Raw genomic sequence first — 6,127 nt, forward strand, 5'->3', positions numbered from 1 at the left:
AAAAAAAACACTTTCTGAAAAAAGAGACCCGTATCAGAAAAACAAAATGTTACACAACAGATGAGCCTAACCAAAAATTTCGTAGAAAATAAATCTCCCGAAAGTTTTTCGAGAAGGTTTATTGAATTGTCACGTTCCGAGTTGCTAAACTAGATTCCCGTGTATGAAAGTTTGTTAGTGGAGCGCTCAGGATAGGGAACTTGTACACCTAGTTTGCCAGTATATTGACTCACTTTACTCGATTTATTTCCGACTTGTTTGCACGTGACTGAAATATTGTGACGGGAAATAAACTTGACAATCATGGTGTAGCTCAGCAGCAGAAGTTTTTAGACAAACTTGATTCATCACGCGTAGGACTAATTTAGCAACTTTTCTAAATTGAATCTCGGCGTTCTGTGTACAGCATCAGGAATTTGTTTCGTTCTGGTATAGTTGAATTATTTTCACCGATGAATGTTTATTTATTTATTTAATGGAGGATCAACAGCTTAAAACTAAATTAAATAATAATAACTGAGAGCCAATTAAAGATCCTCACAAATAAAAATATAATAAGGAATCTGGTTGCACTATTCACGCAACTAATTATATAAAACATTTAAAAAAAAGTTGAAAGCGTCCCTAAGAGTCAAAGAAGTCTAACAACTCACTCAGTGCTCTCATTGCCGAAATCATACTCGTATTTAATAGGTCAAGATCAAAAGTATTACATACAATATTAAAATTATTGCTTGCACGCCACAAAAACTCATTTTGCCTGTAGTTGGTTCGGGCCGTATAGATACTTAGAGGGAACTCTCAGTGATAATTGTGATAGCAATTCCGGACAGTCAATGAAGCGCAAGTCTAGTTTTAATAAAAACTTTAAGTCGCTAATATTACGACGAATTTCGAGTGGTAGGAGATAATGCTTCCTACAGAGATGATGATGTTGTTATCTCTTGGAACGGCTTATCATTTCTATTACAATAGGATAATAAATCCATTAATACTTCTTTTACTTAAAGCGTAGTCATGGATGCATCAAATGCTTTTTCTGAAGTCTAGTTTAGAGTTTATTTCCTTACTGATCAGGTCGTCTTTTTTTAAACTGTAGTTAGTTCGTATAATTCCGACAGCCATCGAGTATATAACCTGAAATAGACGAAATAAGGGCCTTATATCACTTTTAAATATCAACTCTCGTTTGTCGCGTTTGTGCTGAAATCACAAATTAGAAAGTTGGAAATAGTATAGCGTCAACAACTGACCTATGTATACGTCTCCGTATATTCCAAAAATATTCTGTATTTATTGTAATAAAGATAATATCTCTAACAATGGGGGGCTGTTCCATTCGGTGGCGTGGAAAAAACAGCAAAACATCTAATTACAAAACAAACGGAATCACATTTCGGCGGTAATTAAGTATTAAATACATTGACTTACAAATAAATGGACGACGGGTCTAATACAAAAACCACGAAAAAAATGTCCCAAGTCAACCTATTCGAAATTTAAATTGTAATGTCATCGCAGTATCACGCTGTCAGTCGAACAAATGAAGACTAAAGCGGAGTTTGGCGCTCTGTATACGATTTTAGCGCCTTACAAGTGCGGACACTTTTTAGCGCGGACCCGACGTCCATATAATTGTAAGTCAATGATTAAATATGTAATTTTTCAGTTTTTCTCCATTATAGCAAAGCTCAAGTTAAACTAGACGATTTTGGAAATCGGACTGGCCAAACGGAGCGCAGTTGTCACAGTAATGATTTGGCAGAACAGTTTTCAAACAAATTAAATGACATTTCGTCTCTATTTCTGGCTATATATTCGATGCCGACTGCCGACTCTATTCATACTAATTTAACAAAGTTAGTTCCAAATATCGATTATAAAGTTTAGAATTAAGTGCCAATGCGTAAAAGTGTTGCAATACAACATTATTGGTTGCAAATTCAGCACCCATGTTACCACGACGACTCAGTCTTTCGTCCTATTGTACTCTAGAAATGAAGCAATAAGCAATAATATTTTTGCTAGCACCCCCGCTTCTATTCATGTTTAGTCTCTCGCCATCCTAAGATTGACTGGAAGAAATCGCTGTAAGCGATAAGACCGCCAATTGTTACCGTGCTAACAGTAAAGAATTGTCTACCTATCATTTTTCTATCAATAACTCGTGGCAATCAAATTATTATCTTTACTAACAAAAATCTAGTTGAACTGGTAAAATTGAATAACTCATTTTATCTATGCGATTTCTACAGCTTAACTCCTTATTTTCATATTTATTAACTGACTTCAACAAAAAAGAAAGAGGTTATACGTTCGGCTATATACATTGACTTACAATTATATGGACGACGGGTCTAATACAAAAACTACGAAAAAGATGTCCCAAGTCAACCTATTTAAACGTAGTGACATGTAAAAGAATATGAATAAGCTAAAACGTTGAATTTAAATTGTAATGTCATCGCAGTACTGTCTAATTTTGCTTGCTTCGCTGTCAGTCGAACAAACGAAGACTAAAGCGTGAATGACGTTCTGTATACGATTTTAACGCCCTATAAGTTCGGACACTTTTTAGCGCGGACCCGACGTCCATATAATTGTAAGTCAATGGCTATATATGTATGTTTCAGATATCTTCGTCAATTGTGGACCAATTTTCAAAATTCTTCTTTTTTTGAAAGGGTATTCATAGAGGTGATCCCAGATGCTGTTCTGGGTTCGTTTCGACTATCACAAATTACTAATTATTTTCCGCAATAAGAGTCGACTTTTCACTTGACACAATAAGTGTAATCAACAAATCACTATCACCTTGACAACCAGGAAACAAATATAAAATGCACAACGGAGTCTGTAACAGTCCCATTGTCATTGAAATAACACACACACACTCAACATAGCCCCGCACTAGGGAAACCCTGTGTCGCGGGTGCCATGGACACACATATAGACAAGCACAATTTACACCCAAACTCACGTGAGAAACAAATTTAGGTCATACAAATATTTCTCCCGGCCCGGGAATCGAACCTGGGACCTCTGCGTGGCAGTCCGGCATGGTAACCGTTCGGCCAAAGAGGCAGTGAAATCAGAATCTGATGAGAAGATCACATGGAAATCGAAAAAACCTATAAGCAAACTTTTGAGGTCCGTTTTTTTTTTTTTAAATGAAAAAGTTATTTTTTTTATCTTTCACAAAATGTTTCATTAATACAATCGTACGGTCATATTTACATAAATCGACTATTTATTTCGATTGATGACTAAAGTAAAGGGTCCGAAAAGTTGCTTGGTGTGTTCGATAAAACAAATGTACGGGATTTAGATCAGAAATAAAATAGTTTCATGTAACATTCGTGAAAACCTAAGAACTAGATTCAGATTTTAGATGTTTATATATAATGCAATAGAGGCAGTTACTAATAAGACGTTAAATGTTTTGTAAGTTATTCATGAACCAACTTGGATAGAAAAGCATATTTCTTCCTCGCGATGTTTTGTTTCTCTCATCCTTGTTGATAAAATAAAAACAATTTTTTCTCTTTGTACTATGAACCGTCTTCGGTTAGTCAACAATCCTATCTGATAGAAAGGGAAATATTACATGTTTGCTTATGAAATACCCGTTGGCTGGGGCCTTACAGGTGTTCTTTATATTTGCAATACACATTGCTGATTTTGAGGCTTATAAAACCTGCAATTCAATTGAATTTTTTGCACCATATAAAGTTTACACAACATCTTAGGGTCGCGATTACACACGGCGATTTTAAGCACTTGCATTTGCGATTTATAGACCGTTGCATCAAACGCGTGATTGCATCTAAATCCCAAGTGTAGAGACGCAATCGCACGTTTGTATCGAGGCAGTCGTGCGCTTGCATCGCGTTTGCATCGCTGTTTAAAATCGCGCGCGTGTTTAAAGGTAGACGATTAAAGACTGCATCGCTGCTAAAAATACAACAAATTAGATATTGTTTATGATCCTATAAGTGCACATCAATATTTCAGTAGGCGTAGAGCTTCCTATGACAGAGTTCGTCCAAAGTAGTACTGCCACCTTTTCTGGCGCAAAGCAGTTACGTGAATATTACTCCGTTCCGATTTTGAAGAGCAGGGTTGCTGGTGAAACTACAGGCAGTATAGACTTGTCAACTTATGTCTCAGTATGAATTAAAGCTCTGAGAGAGAGGCTTTGATGCTTACCATCAGGCTCACAACTTGTTCGTGTTGTCACTAACTATCATGTAAAAAAAACACAAAGTAAGACTATAGCACTTATTTCATAAATAAAAACGAAACACGTAACTATCAAAACTATGTCGTTTACTTTATTTCTACATATTTTTTAAAAACGTTGAAAAGACGTTATTTGATTTTCTTCGTGCACATTTTTTAACGTATTCGATTATACAGGGTGGAAATTTGTAATGCCACTTGGAAGGAAAGTACGTTAAATACTGGATATAGAATTTTTTACTTGAAGGAAACATTCCTTTATTTTTAAAAAGAAATAATACTGAATTCAAAGATTTTTTTAAAGATTTTAACGGGTCCGATTCCCGCGTGTTGCTAGAAATTTTCGAAAATCTATGAATGCAGTTTTATTTCTTTTAAAAAATAAAGGAATGTTTCCTTTAAGTAAAAATTTCTATCCAGTATTTAGAGTACTTTCCCTCCAGGTGGCATTACAAATTTCCACCCGGTTCAAACAGGTGTTCACATTGTTCACACGATATATTTTCCTACGCTTAAAAGACGGATAGCCGCTGTATTCACACAACAACCGCCCTGAGAAAAAGTCTGTGATGGATCCAGGCTTTGTTCCACTTTTATATTGGCATAAAATAATGGAATTGGCATTGCTTCCGTAAGAACAGAAATTCAGTTATATGGAACTGAACCGGACAAAACTATGGTTTTGTCCCACAAAAGGGCCCTTGTTTCAATAATAAATCGTTGTCCACAGCAGATTTGCCGGTCATTTTGTATTAACTCAATTATGCATTCCAAAAGATACTACAATAGACGCCGCCTGTTTGGTGACTGTTCAATAAAAAAACTTATGACTTCGCGCCGTGTGAAAGGGATGCATAGACTATTTCCATCCTCTAAGATTATTACTATGCGCCAATGCACACCGAATACTTAACATTAATTCGATTGGCATGACAAGTCTATCGCGTATTCGATAAACGTATAGAACTGTGTGCGTTTTTTTGCCGGACAAACATCGTGTTCCGACCTATATCTAATGTATGCGCCACTGTTTATTCGGCAAGATTTATACGGCAAAAAAAACGTGCAGTACGATGCCGTGTGAACGAGGGGTAATTCATTCCGAGCGCAGTAGCACAGTATAATAAGAAAAGTAGTGTAACACCTTGGTACACTTGGAAGTTTCACAATAGATTGCGGACCCAAGTCGGCGGAAGCAATGTGAGCATGCACAGGTGGGTTATGCCTCAGAGACCGCATGCGAGGACCTGTACAACGCCACTGATAATGCTGTGTCAGTCGTTGAGTACTGATCCTCACAAATATAAACGTCGGAGACGATGCAAAAAGACTCCATACAAACGTAGCGGCGCGACTTTTATGTGTCGCTGGGACGCACATATTCGCGATGCGAATCTCACGATGCGCTCGAGTTGCACGGGTCAGGGGGTCTACTCTCGATCTCCGTCCGACATCCGTCCGAAACAATTGCTGCCAAATAAGCAATACTTGACCAAATGAAAAGACGCGTGATGCGAATGAGCTTCATACTTGATACTTGTATTTGTACTTGTACTTGTATATATATATTGACTGGCTGTATAATATTAACTTAATTATCTTTTTTTGTACGTAAAACATTTCGATGATAGTTCAAAGGTAAAAAATAAATTAACATAAGCTAAAACGTAATGTAATCATTTCGATAACAGCTTTTTCATCATAATTTAAATGAGTAGGTGAGAGAGAGATGTGAAATCATTGTTATTGTTGTTGTCTCACTCGGCGCTCGCTTGGTAGTATTCCCAATGCACTCGAAATCAAGCATAAAGGAAATCGGTTTATTCCTATGTACATTCCAAAACAAATTTGTTGATTTATTTTTTGTTCTATCCCATATCCTAAT

This window comes from Hyposmocoma kahamanoa, unplaced genomic scaffold (genome assembly GCF_003589595.1).
Source record: "Hyposmocoma kahamanoa isolate Upper Pololo Valley unplaced genomic scaffold, ASM358959v1 210, whole genome shotgun sequence".
Lineage (NCBI taxonomy): Eukaryota > Metazoa > Arthropoda > Insecta > Lepidoptera > Cosmopterigidae > Hyposmocoma > Hyposmocoma kahamanoa.